The 17,270-nt window shown below is 36.3% G+C and overlaps 1 long non-coding RNA gene across 2 annotated transcripts; it reads right to left on the minus strand.

The window, feature by feature from the left end:
* Positions 1-10,252: 10,252 nt before the first annotated feature.
* On the minus strand, positions 10,253-14,114 carry LOC131617150 (uncharacterized). Of its 2 annotated transcripts, none has more exons than XR_009288451.1 (9): positions 13,596-14,114; positions 13,245-13,344; positions 12,906-13,158; positions 12,542-12,678; positions 12,269-12,402; positions 11,975-12,110; positions 11,705-11,759; positions 11,481-11,627; positions 10,253-10,593 (listed from the first exon to the last, which is right to left on the minus strand). It is a non-coding gene; the product is annotated as an uncharacterized LOC131617150 (long non-coding RNA). The 2 variants fall into 2 exon arrangements; XR_009288452.1 differs by having other exon boundaries at positions 14,039-14,112.
* Positions 14,115-17,270: the final 3,156 nt, after the last annotated feature.

Below are 17,270 nucleotides of genomic sequence, written 5' to 3' on the forward strand. Positions count from 1 at the left end.
TTGCTGCGACCTTTGTTGAATTTGTTGTTGCGAGACCTGAGGTTGATAAGCTGGCGCTGAGTTAACAACCGGAGTTATTGTTGCAACCTGAGGTTGGAATTTCTTCTTGACTTTGTGCAAGACATTGCTGACATCTTGATCCTTTTTCTTTTGAAAAGAACTTCCATACTTCCTTGGACCAATAGAAGATTCTGGTTCTTTGTTCAAGCGTCCTTCTCGAACTGCTTCTTCTAAACGTACACCCATGTTTACCATCTCGGTAAAGTCACTTGGTGCACTTGCAACCATTCGTCCGTAGTAAAATGGACTCAAAGTTTTGAGATAGATTTTTGTCATTTCTTTCTCTTCAAGTGGTGGACAAATTTGAGCAGCAACTTCACGCCATCTCTGAGCGTATTCCTTGAAGCTTTCTCTATCCTTTTGAGTCATGGCTCGGAGTTGATCTCTGTCGGGAGCCATATCCAGATTGTACTTATACTGTTTGACGAAGGCCTCTCCGAGGTCTCGAAAAGTACGAATCTCTGAACTATCCAAGTTCATGTACCATTTGAGTGCAGCACCAGTCAGGCTGTCTTGAAAATAATGAATGAGCAATTGTTGATTATCAGTCTGAGTTGACATTCTTCGAGCGTACATTACAAGATGACTTTGTGGGCATGAATTCCCTTTGTACTTCTCGAATTCTGGTACTTTGAATTTGTGAGGAATCTTAACATTTGGAACCAGACAGAGGTCTGCAGCATTCTTTCCAAATAGATCTTGTCCTCGGAGAGTCTTGAGTTTCTTCTGCATTTGCAGAAACTGTTCCTGGAACTCGTCCAATCTTTCATACACGCCAGCATCCTCACTTGGAGCGTGATGATATACTTGCCCTCCCTGCGGGGGAAAAGTATGCATAATCGGTCGCGGAGAAGCCATGACAGCAGATCTTGGTATCTCAGCATTCTGTTGTGCGAAACCCATTGCCGTTGCTCTTGGAACTTCAATTTCCAGAGGTTTGTAACCCTCCGGTGGACGCATATCCATGGTGACTTTTGGAGCTTCAGAAGCTGGAGGTATGTACCCTTCTGGAATAAAGTTATACGGCATGCCCCAAGGTCGATCAGGCGGCATGGTATACTGAGGAATAGGAGTAGAAACGACCTCGGAAACCACAGTCCTTTGCGGTTCTTCTGGCGTTGGTCGATTCTGCGCAACTACCAGGGCTTCTACCATACTATTGAGTCTTTCAACAGCACCCTTGAGAGTATTAATCTCTTCTCTGAGTTCTTCATTCTCTTGCTCAAAGTCTTCCATTCTTTTCTTGCGACTTGAACGAGTGTTGTATGGATGAGACAGCTTGGAAGTCTTGGTTCACCTCCTTCTCCTCCTCTCTTTCTGGAGAAAGGAAAGTGACTATTAGATCCGCGACAATTCTCGTGTCAGTGCGTACGACTAAAGCGATGTATGATATGCAATTAAGTTAATATTTTTCAAGGAAACACCATAATTACGTTATGAAACATCAAACTTTTATTAATTAAGCGAAAACGCCGTTTTTACACACTTTGAAACATGGAAATACAGAGAAACTGAGAGAAAGGACTCTAAAACTTTGATGATGAGCCGACTTCACGTTCTAACATCTTCTTCTGTTTCTTGAGCTGAGCGTTCTCTGACGTGAGCTGATCGATGATCCAGGAAGCAGGAGGGATATGATGAGAAAGTGATGATTGTATCACTTGTCGATCGAGCACTTCAAGTAACTCATCCTTCCTTCTTAGGATGTTATGAATCTCAACATTTTCCGTGTTGACAATTCGATACTTGTTCCTCCAAGCATTCCTTTCTTGGCATACCTTGTTTAATGCCTCTTGTAGTTTTTCAACATCGGTGGAGAAAAGGTAAATTGGTTCCCTCAGGGGAATAGGTTCTTGATGTTGATATGGCATCCTGAGCTTGAATGCTCTGACGCGTACCCATTGAAGGTAAGGATCCAGGGAGATGCAAAGATGTTTTCCTAACAATCTTCTCCCTTTGCTGTGAACAAGACGCCAGGCTTGGACAATTTCCTTCTTCAGCATGTTTCCATGATCGTCGATGTTCTTGAAGAACAGACCCTCCAATTGGATATTACTTGGTATATTTTTCATAGGATAGCCGTATTGACGACGGGCTAAAGCTGGATTGTAACAGATTCCTCCCTTAGTTCCAATAAGGGGTACGTTGGGAAAACTTCCACAACTGAAGATGATCTTGGTTTCGTCGTTGTCAGGACTACACCACTCAATGTCTGTATGAGTGAGAGACATGATTTTCTGTGACCAGTAAAGGCCATCCCTCATATTCCAGAAAGTGCTAGACTTTGGCAGGTGCGAAACGAACCATTCGTATAACAACGGTACGCAGCATGTGATTAATCCTCCTCGCTGCAAGTTTCTTGAATGCACAGAGTGATAAGCATTCGCAAGCAAGGTTGGAACTGGATTTCCAATTAAGAAGATCTTAATTGCGTTGATGTCGACGAAATCGTTAATGTTAGGAAACAAAAACAACCCGTAGATAAGCAAAGCCAAGATTTCCTCAAAAGCACTCATATCTTGGATGCTGACAAAGTACCGAGCTTGATCAAACAAGAATTTGGAGGGCAATCCTTGAATTCCTCCTCTACTCACCATATGAGTTCTGATGTCGACTACGTTCAAAGGAGTAGTTGCAGCAATGATAATGTCGTCAGGATTCTTTTCCAAACCGGAGTACGGATCTTGCGCGTACACGGGTATTCCAATCAGACGAGAGTACTCCTCTAACGTAGGCATGAGCTGATAATCTGGAAAGGTGAAGCAGTGATACGTTGGATCGTAAAACTGCACCAAGGTGGGAAGGATCCCATCCACCATGTTGGTATTGAGCAAAGGCAGAAGTTTTCCATACTTCTCCTTGAAAGCCTGGGGGTTGACCACCAGTTTTCCGAGCTTTCCCAGTTCCTCGACCTGGGGAATCTTGAAGGTGTATTTCCTAGCTCTCTTTCTTCCGTAATCCATGGTATAGATCCTTAAGTCCTTTCTCCGTTTCTCTCTTTCTATGAAGTTCAAAACGTTCGTTATTTAGTTTCCTTGAAAAACGACTCGAAAAAGACTCTTTTTGTTTTAGTTGTTTATTAATGAATGATGCATGAATGCATGAATGCACACACAAGAGTTTTAAACAAACATGGCGTTGAAGGGTATAGTGGTCATGAAGTCAAAACGCGAATCCCGCCCCAATGGTAAACTAAGGTTAAGGATTTTTGTACCTGTAGAACGGGTTCTAGGGGTCTCAGAGTTTTTGCTCAACCTTAAAGATACGTTGACTGGTATCTATAAGAGAGTTTCCTCTGAGTGTAGTATGTGCGTGACAATTACTTCCGTAATCACCGCTCTACGTCCTAAAAAAGGCTTTAAGTGGGGTTAATGTGTTTCTAGGTCCTCCTGGTACAAATCAGTCTCGGAATGCAGTGGCGCAGTTAATCACACCTAATCTACCCAGTGTTACGTGACCAGAGCATCGACTCACTACCTAGTCTCCAATCACTACAAAAAAAAGGTCTCCTGCCACGCCCAAGAAACCGAGGCTATATGCAAAATAACCGTGGCGTAACGCTGAGGCCACGGTTTGGCCACGGAAATCCAACGGTGGAGTATGCGGCCGTGGCCTAAAGTAAAGTCCACGGTTTTTTGGTATAGACCACGCCTTTTTGACAACCGTGGCTTTTTTAGGCCACGGTTTAGGTAGCTTGATTAAGGTCGCGGTTCGTATTTGCCATGACTGCAAAACTGTGGCTATATGGTAAAGCCACGGTTTCAATTTAACGTTTACGATGCAGTTTTGGTTCAAGATATAGCCACAGTTTGGTTATGACCACATATTTAAAACCGTTGTTATATGTTATGCTTTCTAAACCATTTATCTTGCCACGGTTTATTTCTGTATCATTACATAAATATGTCATTATATATATATATATATATATATATATATATATATATATATATATATATATATATATATATATATATAACATTGTAAACTAAAATAACCATCACTAAAATAATTTAAGTTCTTGCCCAATTTTCATTTTCAAATTCCAATCACTAAAACTGATTTCAGTACTGTGGTGTCGTTTTCTTTACCTCCCCGTTTCACTTGGGAGGACGGCACGCTAGACCCTTCACGCGAAATTTGGAAGGAGAATGCGCCCGTGGTGGGATGAATTTTGTTTCAGTTCTTCCTACGATATCACACGAACTTTCTTATTTGTCCTACGAGTAGGAAAGGGGAAAAAAGATCTCAACTAAACCCTAGGAGTTTGCTAAGTGTGGGGATTTCACCTAGACTAGAAATTCTGGAGTCCGGGGGGTCGGTTATACATAGGGAAGTGTTTAAACACCCTACATATCTGTAGTACTCTACAGGAACCTTCTCTGTGTCATTTGTGTTTGTGCTTATTGCTAATGATTGGGAAAGTTTCTCCTTTGTATTAGGAGAAGGAATTGAATTATTTTGAAAAGACAGACAGATAGACAGACTGACTATTTTTGGTATTTTATTAGCTCGCTGAGATTCCTTGTGAACCTCATGCCTACATATCCCTAGTGGAAGTCAGAGCTTAATGTAGTTCGGGGAACTAACTAGGGAAATTAATGATTTTTGGTGCCTTGCTTGAAGCTCAAGGTTGAAGCTTGGAATTAAATCTCTTTTTACAGTAAAGAGACATGAAATTATCTCTACAGAGAGGTATTAATACTATTCTACCACAAACATTTTGAAGGAGTGACAGAATAACTGAATTCATTTCATTCAAGAGGGGGACCTTACTTGTGTGTACAAGTATGCCAGTCAGATGCCTCTTAAATGAAAGAAAGATGCTCGTCCAAATTAGGGAAAGTTAGCACATGTCTGGGTTTTACTGCCAGCTCATGCCTTTCAAAATCCTAAATGGGAGACTTGATTGAAATTGAAATTGAAATTGAAATGTTTGTTTGTTTGAATGTGGTAGAATAGTAAAAATATCTCTCTATAGAGATAAGCTATGTCTATCTACTGTATAAAAGATTTGACTTTAGCTGGCTTGAATGAGGCCCAAGCTTGAGGCTTTTTGATTGATTAATTAATGATTATTTGACTCTGGGAGATGACTCCACTGGGGGTTAATTACAGGGTATTTTTGTGTTCTGTACAAAGCCCAGAATTGAGGCTGACTCTGTTTAGGGAAAGTCTATTTAATGGATTTTATTTGGTGTTCTGTACAAAGCCCAGAATTGAGGCTGACTCTACTTAGGGAGACTCTATTTGTGTGCCTTGTACAAAGCCCAAGGTTGTGGCTGACTGCTGAGAAAATTGGGTTTTTTAGATTATGACTCTATTTTGATGTGCCTTGTACAAAGCCCAAGGTTGTGGCGGACTCTTTTTTTAATGAATTGAGTATGGATGACTCTATGGGGAAAGATCCTAAGTGTTAGGAATCTTTGACACATGAAAATATGATTTATCTGCCTTGTACAAAGCCCAAGGTTGTGGCTACTGAGTAATGAAGAACTCACTGGGGAGACTCTATTATCTGCCTTGTACAATGCCCAAGGTTGAGGCTGACTCTTGACAGGGGAGTTTTATTATTTGGTGCCTTGTATGAAGCCCAAGGTTGAGGCTAACTGTTTTTGTTGGTTTTGACTCTACTGGAGAGATTTTACTTATTAAAAGACTGTTTTTCTTTGGAAGCTAACCCTTTCCAGGGATTTTGACTCAGCTGGAGAATTTGTCTACTAAAAGACTGACTTTATCATGTTTTTGTTTGTTTTGGAGGCTGACCCTTTCCAGGGGTTTTGACTCTTTTGGGAAAATTATCTCCTAAGAGAAATGAACCTTTATTTTATTTATTAACTGATTTTTGGAGGCTAACCCTTTCCAGGGATTTTGTTAAAGAATAAAAGAATGTGTTGGAGGCTAACCCTTTCCAGGGATTTTTGAAATGATTAATTTGGGTAGCACTCCATTAATTATTAAGGATGAAAAGATTGGCAGAAAGATTATCTAGTGGAGACTTCTTGTTTAAAGCCCAAGATGAAGGCTGACTCAATGCTGAGGATGACCAAAACATAGATCCTAGACTCTACTAAGGAGGATTGATGAAGATAAGGGTGACAGAGAGTGTCCATGTCTCTCATTCCAAAAGGTGTACTCAATGTAAAATTGAGACAAACTTAGCTTGTTTAAAGTCTGGTTTAAATTGGAAGAAACTCACCAGGGTAGGCTAAAAGGTGACTAAAGACCTGTTCCTATGTTTATAAGAAACCTGATGGGTCCTTGTATACAAGCTCAAGAGGAAGCTGGAAATGCTTTTAAGAAGCCTGTGGGTCCTTGTACAAAGCCCAAGAGGAGGCTAATCGAGGGTCCTTGTTATAGCACAAGAGAAAGCTATGTAGTTTTGAACTTATTTTGGCTCTAAGCAAATGGGTAAGAGGTTTCACCGGGAATAATTCCTCTTTGGGTGGATGTGCCCTATTATTTTTGGATTCTAAGGTTTTTGCCAAGATGTTTCACCGGGAATAATTCATCTTGGGGCTTTGAACTACAGATCTCTAATTAGGAAAGAGCCTTCACCGGGAAGACATTCTCAATCCTAGGCCATATTCCTATAATATATATATATAGTTTACTGTCCTAGGGTTTACACTCAAACGTAGTCCTAAACAAATATATGTATATATGCACAGTTTATATTTGACAGTAATTTAAACAAAGACTGTAAATTGAAAGCTTGTAAAGCCTAACCTGGATGGAGTGGAGGCCTTTGAAGAAGTATGTACAGAGCCTCAACAGTATTTTTGTTGTTTTGTTGATAACAGTTGAATATATATGATAAACAGTTAATGGTTTTTGAAAACAGAAGAAGTGAAGATGGACAAAGGTCACATAGGTATCTGAAGAGTTTCACCGGGAATAATGCCCTTCAAATACCAGAAGAATGTTTTGAAAACAGAAAGAAGATTTTGAAAATACAGTTTTGAAAACAAGCTAAGAAGAGAAGGTTTTTGGGACTTACACTCTATTAGAGGCCCAGTACTTTACAGTACTGGTTATGACAAAAGTTTGAAAATGATTTGGAATGATATGAGGTTTTGTTGTTTGAAAACCTAAATCATCCGTTTAATCAGAGATTGAAAACAGTTTTGAATATTGACAAAAGTCAACTTAATCAAAGTAAAAATAAAGATTTTTACTTAATTAAGACCTAAACAATTAGGGTTTTATCATAAAATTTATTTACAAAATGATTAGGTTAAAACAAAGTGAATATATGTATTTAAAGTATTTTAGAAAACACTTAAATATACTATTTTAAACCTAATAAAAATATATGAAATAAATAATATTTTTATGATTTTTTTTTTATTATTCACAAAATAGGTATATTAAATGATAAGTGTGTGAAAAATGAAGTGAAAATAAATTAATTTGATAGGTTAAATAAATATGTGAAGTTTGTGAGAAAATGAAAGAAATTGTGTGTGAAAAAAAAAGTTTTGGCCCTTGGAGGGTTTGAACCCACGCCCTCTAGGTTACACACTCAAAACAAACACCACTGAGCCAACGCGCGTGTGGTGATAGTAACTTGCATTCAATTCATTATATTTTAAAACAAGTAGCAAAACATTGAAAAATAAATGAAACAAAAAGTCTGGGGCGAGGGGGATTCGAACCCCAGACTTGTGGCATGATGAGACTAAGGGCGCATGTGTGGCCACTAGGGCAAGTTGTTCAGTCGTTAATAAAACGCATACCTTTCAAAATAAAATAAACTCTCCCCTGAGAATTCAAATTTGCGCGCCACCACCATCTTCGTCTTCAACCTCAAGCTCAACATTTTTGAATTTCTGAACTCACTCATTTCTCAACCATTTGCCACGATGTAAACATGAAACTTGCTCTAAATTCACTCACGATTCTAAATATGTAACTAACATGAACTAATATTAACTACATCTAACTAATTTACCAGAAATCGTGAAGAACCCTAAAATTTCAAAATTAAATTAAATGACTATACTGAAAGATAAATGGATGATGATAGAGGGTTTTCAATCCTCTGATGATGCTGAACAAGATAGAATCGAGCTATTTCACAAAGAGTACTTAAATTAAAGAGGTGGAGTTCAGAAACTTACCTCTGAAAATGGAGATCGTGAGGATGATTGAGAGCAATTGGGCTTGAATGAATGATCTCAACAGCTTCCCTGAGACTCAATGATGATAACTGAATGCTTATGGAAGCTTGAATCCTCCTGAATTGCTCTATGGTCCTCCCTCGATTTCAGCTTCAAGTGAACATGGAGGTTGTTGAATTTGGAGTTACAGATGAGCTGCAGCCATCTGGTTAGCTTCACTATGACCTGAGGAGTGTGTCTGGATGATTGGCTTGCCTTGAAACCTTCTGAATCACTCCATGGACCTCCAACTGCAAATGCTCCAAAGTGAGAGCAACAATGGTGTTCCTCCACCTACAGAAGTGATCCAGGTGCTTGGATCACCTCAAATGACCTCCCTTGAGATGTTAGAATGCTCACTTCTCAAAGATAAGCTCTGGTTTGAAGAAAACGATTCTTCTTGCCAAAGAACTTTGAAAAACAATGAACAAGAGGAGAGAAAGAGAAAGCAAGGAATATGGTTGCTTTGGTGTGTTTTCTGAATGAGAATGAGGCCTCTATTTATAGGCAAATGTCTCAGTACTGATTGGGAGAGTGAGCTTGCTTAGTGAAGCAAGTTTGGTTTCTTAGCCATGAAGAAATTTCAAAGAATATCCAAGTGTGATCATTGCATTTTCGAGCCACCTCCCCTATCCATTGATTCTATCTGATCTTAGGGGACAATTCAGATGCAAAGTGAGCTCTAATTGGCTGGTGAGAAGATTCCTTGGGTGATTCATCATTTTGCCATAAATTCTCAAATGTAATCATTACATAATCACATGTTCTTGTTTTAGGAATCTTCTTCAATTATCATGGCATGGTGAAAATGGATGCATGGCATGTTTGCAGATGTATTATGGGTCATGTAGCATCAGTATTTGAGGTCATGTGCACAAAACTTCCAAGTTCCAAAATGATGCATGACCTATAATTTCACTTCATGAGGCCAACTTTGAACAAGCATAACTCCTAGCTCAATTTGAATTTTGAGAAGGTTGAACACAATTTGGAAAGCCCTAAACATCTACTTCAAATCATTAGTTTATGTCTTCTTCAGAATCATTTGGGAAATTTGTGAAAAATGAGCCCAAAGTTGGATGAAAACTAGGTTAAAAACACTTAGAAAAATTTCTAAGTGTTTATGACCTAAAGTTCAAAATTTCCAAAACTTCAAAAATGATTGATCTTTTGGAAAAAGTTCCCTTGTAAGATGTTGTTTTATTTTGCAAGATCTACAACTTTCATGTTGGAAGTTTTTTTGAGTTGTGTAGGTGAAATTTTGAGATCTCACCATGCCTTCAAAAACCCTAATTCCCGACTTTTCGCTCCTTGATGAATTTCTTTGAATTTCTTTGGCCAAATGACTTTGACATCCATATATTGATGATATTGATCTTTGAAAGTCATTTTTTGACCAAAAACCTTAAAAGTCAATGATGATCCTTTACAGTTGACTTTTTCCTGACAAAGTGAATTTTTGGGCTTTTGCGTAGAAACAAGATCTTCTCCTCAAATGAATGATGTAAATGGATTATATTGAGGTAGTAGAGATCCTTGAATCATGTCTTGAGTTTTGGATTCATGCCCTGATTAAAAGTCAACTATCTTGGTGAATTAGGTCAAAACCCTAATTTGTCGACCATGTGAGAATAATGACTGTAGACTTTGAATTGAAGTGTGATGTCCAGTAGATCTTGTCATATGAGGTATTTGAAGATGATTGATGTCTTTGAATGACCCTCTGAGGCTTTTTAGGGTTTCCCAAATGTGATCCCTGATTTCAGTCCCTGATAGGCTCAAAACCCTAGTCTGGTGACCTGAGTAAACCTGTGCTTAAATGACTGGATGTCTAATCAATCATAGATGAGAAAAATGAAGTCCTTGAGCCCCATGATTGTATTAGAGACTAATCCTTGTATTGATTGATCCTTTGCCTGAGCTTTCTTGTCTTTGAGCATCCTCGATTAGGTACCAGATGGAGAAATTGACTGCTCTGGGTACTTGTCTTGACCTGATGAAAATCTTGGAGATATGTCATCTCAGGGGGGTCAAAAATTAGGGTATGACAAGTACCAATTAATTGTGAAAAATACATGAGATATCAGTACAATTCACATGACATGGATGTAGTAATTTTAGATAAAGGTCAGAAAAGCAATATTCGGCACAAGGTAAGATCGGTATTCTCAATCTCTTCCTTCCCATTCTCCTCGTTTTTCTGAGTAAGTTTCTTGATAGAGTATAGAATAAAAGCAAACCAGTACCATTCTAATTCTTCAATGTGTACCGTCCCGTTTCCCATTAACGAAACATTAGCCACAAGATGTTTGATTTCTCCAAACAGATCCATTGTTTCCTTACAGCTTTTCTCATCCAATGCTAGCTCATTCTGTCATAAAAAAGGTAACCACATTGAGAATGAACACATATATAACACCTAATAATATATAAACATTAAACAAACACAAGACATAAATCAGATGCACCAGTTCAAATTGGTTAACAGCAGCTGTGTCCAATTACTACAATATTCTCCACCTAAGGCATAAATTTTAGAATTCAAAAACAAAAAAGTAAAATGCTATTATAGTTTTAGATAAAGACATTTTGTTCATCAATACTAATAAAAAAAATTAAAATGATATAAGTACGTTGATTAAATTATATTTGAACTTTATATAAAGATATATACTTATTGTGATATGCGTGTGGACCCAAGAAGAAATAATGCAACATAACATAACAATGTGAAATGACTTCCACTACCAAACTTTCTACATTTTAATATGACTCATCATATAGTATATAGTTTTGCATTATAATTTAATATAAAAATAACAATAAGATATTTTTATAATATTATATGGTGATAAAGGAGAGGTTTATGAATTATGAGTAACAACAATTCAGTACCTTTAAATGTAACACAGCATATTCAATGTAACACAGAAAGTTTAAAAGTGGTCAACATCATACGTCTAAGCATAACCTTTGGAAGCATACATCTGAGCATAGTTACTTGACTAAAATCCTAAAATCTATCCAGAAAACCCTTAAAATGAAGCCAATAACCTGAATATGGACTATTCAGTAGTGGAAATACACTAACAGCATCAAAGAAAGTCTTGACAACAAACCTTTCACACAAAGTTCATATTGAGAGATGCCGATATGAAGCCTATATCACTATTTAATAACTAGAGTATTTGAAGTTTACTAAAGAGCATTGGCTGGTAAAACTATACTTTTCACACAAAGTTACACTTTAGAACCAACCTTGAAGATGGACAATGCCTCAATGAATCCCAGGGAATCTCTCCAAATCCAACTTGACCATGTTAACAAGACCAGAGAAAGCACTCATTCCTTGAGAAGATATTGAATCTTTTCGTCTAAAACTCAAACATGTCAAGTTTGACAGACCTGGAATATGCCATTACAGATGTTGTAAGCCATCAATAAAAGCAATCTATAGACAAAAATTTGAGAGAACGTCCGACCTCAAAATAACAGCTGCTTCTCATTTGGAACAAATTGGAATAAGTGAGGCTTTTCCTGCATGGTACATAGCAAGCAACAAATCAAACAAAAAACATAAAAGTAAGAAAAGAGTACTAACATACTGAATTTCATAATCTGGAACAACCATCTGCATGCATTTTGAATCACTGTCTTTCTAAACAAACAAGCCAATAGTGGATCACGTATAACCGTAAATGCACTAACTCAAACTAGCAAAACTATATCTCAAATGGCAGAACATTCAATACCTCTTTCTCCATTTTCAAAATCTATCAAGTGCCGATTATTTGGTGTTTCATATATCTGTCATTATGAACGTATTATCCGTAATTATGACAAATTCTTCTAGCGGGGGAGCAGAAATCTCTTCATACTTACTTCAAGCTATGAAAGAAAAGAAAAGAAACTCAGAATTTCCTTGTGATAACGGAAAAAAACATTGTACATTATCGGTAGAAAATGTAAAACTTAATGCCGTGTCAATTTCCATATCAAAGTCCCAATATTCACCAAGAAGGAAAATTACAAAGTATTGTACTTACGAAGAAATCAGCATGCAAGTAACACCAAGCAATTGGAGCCTCTGCCTTGTAATCACGCTATAGGAAAGGAACCGGTCAATGATATTCACGGTAAGGTAGAGTGTGTCTGGAACTAGTTAATATTCATCAGAAACCTGAAAAAGAATATAACAACATTCCAACAAATCCAATCAACAACCAAAAATTGATGCAGTTCAGATTGAAGGGCTTATGCTATAAGCACTTAATTAAGTTGTTTATTCAAACCGTGTCTAATACGATATCTGGACTAACCTCCACAAGCCAATCAACCAGAATTTCACGCATGGTTGGAGTGATGTCTTGCTGCACAATACTTTACCTGCACTCACCTCACGTAGAACTTCAGTACTTCTAGCATTGAAATCCCTTGACGCTACACGTTTCACATGCTCCAATCATATAAAGTTAACCAATGCTATTAACAAAGTAGGGAATATTCATTCATTATATTGATAAGATATATAAATTTAGGGTCTGTCTGTTAGAGATTATAAAAAAATGGTTTTGATACTCAATAATCTGGATATATTGGTGGTTGTCAATATCAATTTGATAAAGTTTGCAGAACTAAACTGCTAAATTAAAAAACTAAAAATTTAAGTTGCAACTGACTTACATCTCTTGTTGAAGTTTTATGCAAAGAATAAACATCTTGAGAAACAACCTAATGAAACAAAGGAATATTATTAGACTTTTCATTAAGGCAGCGCCAAGGCTGGAGGAAATGCCGCCAGAGTTCCCGTGAGTTCCTTCAAACTTATTTGTTTCTTCTTCTTCCTTTTGACAAAGCTTCATAACTTTCTTTTTACAATATCGCCGCCATGTTGCTTGAATAAAGCAAGAGGCCCAAGTTCTCCATTGTTGAGATTCTAAAACAATATATTTTATCAGTATAAAGTCCACACAAAGTCTGGAAATAGAATAAACGCTAAGCAAAGGAATGATATGAAATTACCTCAGTTTGGATGACAATTAAATCCAAATCCAGGTCATTGAATAATTTTTTTGTTGAAGATTTGATTACAGTTGAATAGATAATCATTTTGCAATTTTCCCTGCAATAAAAAACAGATTTGATTACAATTGAATAGATAAACATTTTGCAATTTTCCCTGCAATAAAAGACGGCAAATCAATTTGCAGAAAACAAACTTAGAGACTAAAAAAACAGCTTATGAAATCAGATCTTCAGTCATTCATAATAAGCCGCTTATGAAATCCATTCATGACAAAAAAAACCCCGTATGACTAAGAATCATGTATCATATTGAATTTAAAATTAGATAAAAGGAACATAGAATTTTACCATAGTGTAAAATCTGGTGATGAATTGAGAGATGCGTCAGAAAAAATTAATTGAAAAGAGAGTGTTGATGATGATGGGTAAACCCTAAGTCTCAGTAGGGGACAATAACGAGAACTAGGAAGCGATAATGTCAAACAACCGGCAATCCCATATCAATACCCTTTGTTTTTGTTAACGAAAAGAAGGGGAAAGGTTTTAGGGTAAGAGGGATTTTTTTTGACAAAATGTGAGAGGGAATTGGAAACCAGGAAAGAGGGAAAGTGAAATCTTGAAGAAGATTTGGGATTAAGGGATGAAGAGAGTTAGGGTTTCGGTGAAATCTGGGATGAAGATTTGGGAAGATTTAGGATGAAAGTTAGGGTTCGATCTTGAAGCATAAATTAGGGTTTCGGTGAAATCTTGAAGCAGAGATGAAGGTGAAGTAGAGATGAAGGTGAACTAACCTGTAAGCGGAGATGGAGGTGGCAGCAGTAGCGGAGATGGAGATGGAGAGTTAGGGTCTCGTCTTCTTCTTTTCTTTTCTATTTCTGTGGCGATATAGAGAGAAACGAAAAAAAAAGAGGGAACTTTTGGAGGGGTTTTTTTGGGACTTTGGCCACAGTTTGACTTGAAAATTATGAAAATTATAAGGCCGCGGTTTTTTAATTGCGGCTTAAAATATCTACTGTTACATAAAGGCCACAGTTTCACACTCCGGATTCAATATTTTAAAACATATTCCTACGATTTGAAAACCATGGCAAAAGCGTGTATTTGGCCACAGTTCCAGAGCTGTGGAACAATTTAGCGTGGCCGTAGGCCAAAAATGTAGTAGTGAATAACCAAGGAAGAACCTTCGGCTAGGTCACACGCGGCTACTAAACTTCAGAACCTGCATGTCGCCAAACGAGGGCAACATTAAAACAGAAGGGTGAGAATACAAACCATTATGAAGAAAGTATAACGGAATGCAATAATTAAATTAATAATTCTAGAAGTTGATCACATCGAACATAATCATGTAAATAATAATAAGACAATATATAATTCACATGTTAACAAGTAACCAACAAGTACAAGGGAAGTATCGATTCATTACCAATATTATATTCTCAATTATGCACACAACTACCATGAATCACATAGCCACGTAGGTAACCAAACATGTACTCAAACATCGCTCATTTCAATCATTAATCTCAAACACATGTCATAACACTATCAAAGCATATAATCAAATATTGCGTAATTCTAATGTGACTCAATGCAAGATATGTGACACTATGCATGTGGTACCGAGATATGAACCCAATGTTTCATCGCTTTCCGATTCAATATCTAGAATCCAAGCCACGCTTCCGATCCGGACAAGATCAAAGCCCACCAAAACGTAAACTTATAGTTTACCGCTTCCGATTCACTCTAGAATCTAAGCCTTGCTTTTGTTTCAAAGCAAACCACCTTTGTTTCAAGGCATCCATGATATGAATGTATGTACAATGTAAATCAACATATACAATTAAGATAATCTCTACCATCTTAATATTTAGCATATCACAATAATTCACTCAATGAATTATCCACAATATTGTACACAACATTCTCATCACATAAGCATTATTCACATATAATAGTCAACACACAATTCCAATCCAATATTTCAATCAACACTATTAATTAACACTATCATATGCTAACTCACTATTTGTCAATTTCATACGGTTTACTCACTTTCATATTAAACCAACAAAACATTAGTATTTTTATCAACTAATCATTCAAATTTCAAATTTTAGAACCATAATAGAAATACAATCCAATTACCATCTCTATTAGGGACATATTAGTTTACATAAACAAATCAACTTCATTCAATCATGCTTATTTACTAATTAGTCTAAACATATATGTGTACATTATCTATTCTCATTAATGACTTATAAGGCATTCCACGATTCATTTTGCATTACCAGCTACCAACAGTAGCCGTGTCGTCATCTCGTTTTTCCCTTGGCCACTAGCCAGCATCATGAAGTTTCCATTCATAGGTGAGGGAGTAATCCACGTTTTCTCTTCTTTTTTTTAATTGAACAACCATGTACAGTGGCAGTTATTTTACTAAGATATATTCATACTCTACACTTTCATTTGTCAATGATACATCATAGAACATGTTCTTTCAAAGGCAAGTGGAAGTTTACGTTTTTCTTTGTGCCAAAAGTAAAATCCACAGCAGCATTTCTATTCTATAAGATATAATGGTACCTAATATTTCATTCAGCCAATAGCAATTAAACAACAACAAGTCCCTTCAGCCACACAAGCTATGGCTCACGTTACCACTTGTAATTAGCTAGCTAACAGTAGCGGTTTTTCATTTGATAAAAGTATTAAACCAAGTGGCCATGTGACTGAAGTTAGTCACTGTAGCGTATAGGAGGCAGAGGAGGTCCCAGGGAGCTAGGGTTAGACATGCACAGTAGGGGTTCCGAATTATTTTTCTTGGATTTTATTGTATTCGGGTTGTATTTCGCACACTATTACTATTTTATTCGGCTTGTATATATTATTCAGCTTGTATTTATTATATTAGTATTTTTTGTTGATATGTCGTTTATTTTATTTGGCGTTTTCGTTTAATTAAAAATACGAGACTGTTAAGAAAAATATTAAAAAAAAACACAATTTCTGCATAATTCGGAAGTGCACTTCCGAAAACCCCCAAAAATGTGAAAAAAAGTGTTTTCGAAAATGCATCTCCAAAAGCACCCCCCCATTTAGCGTTTTCGGAAGTGCATTTCCGAAGTTTGGAAAAATCTAAAAAAAAAAACTTCGAAGATACATCTCTGAAGCAGGGACAACTTGAGAATTTTGCTGGGAGTCACCCCATAGAGTTCAATACATAAATTCTCTTTTTTTCCCCTTATTTACCTATTGCATTACATTTACATGTTTTGTTTAAAAATCATGTTTCTTTATAATATTTTTTTTTACTTACTGAGTTTGACCATAAATATATAATGGTCATGTTTTCTAATGTATAATTTATTTTTATACTAAAGAAATAAGTGATATATATATATATATATATATATATATATATATATATATATATATAGGTAACATGTTAAGTGAGAGCATTTTTAAATGAGAGATGAGAGGAAGAAATATCAACCATTGAATTCATCAAGAAAGAGAAATTAATACCCTCATTAATGTCTTAACATTCTCTCTTGATGAATCCAACAGTTGATATTTCTTCCTCTCATCCCTCATTTAAAAATGCTCTCACTTGATATGCTCCCTATATATATATATATATATATATATATATATATATATATATATATATATATATATATATATATATATATATATATATATATATATATATATATATATATATATATATATATATATATATATATATATATATATATATATATATATATATATATATACACGTGTCATTGAAGAAAAATATATCTTTCCTTTCACTTTCTCTTTTACTTTCATTTCATAACAAACAATTAAAAAATCATCTCACTTTCCTCTTGCTTTCTACTCACTTTCAATCCCTTCACACTCTCTCCTCTCACGATTGACTTTGTCTCCATCTCTCTCCTGAACACTCTCTCTCATCTTTTTTTAATATTAAAGTCACCCAAAGTCATGCATGCTAAAGTCACTGGATCC

Source organism: Vicia villosa, linkage group LG7 (genome assembly GCF_029867415.1).
Source record: "Vicia villosa cultivar HV-30 ecotype Madison, WI linkage group LG7, Vvil1.0, whole genome shotgun sequence".
Taxonomy (NCBI): domain Eukaryota; kingdom Viridiplantae; phylum Streptophyta; class Magnoliopsida; order Fabales; family Fabaceae; genus Vicia; species Vicia villosa.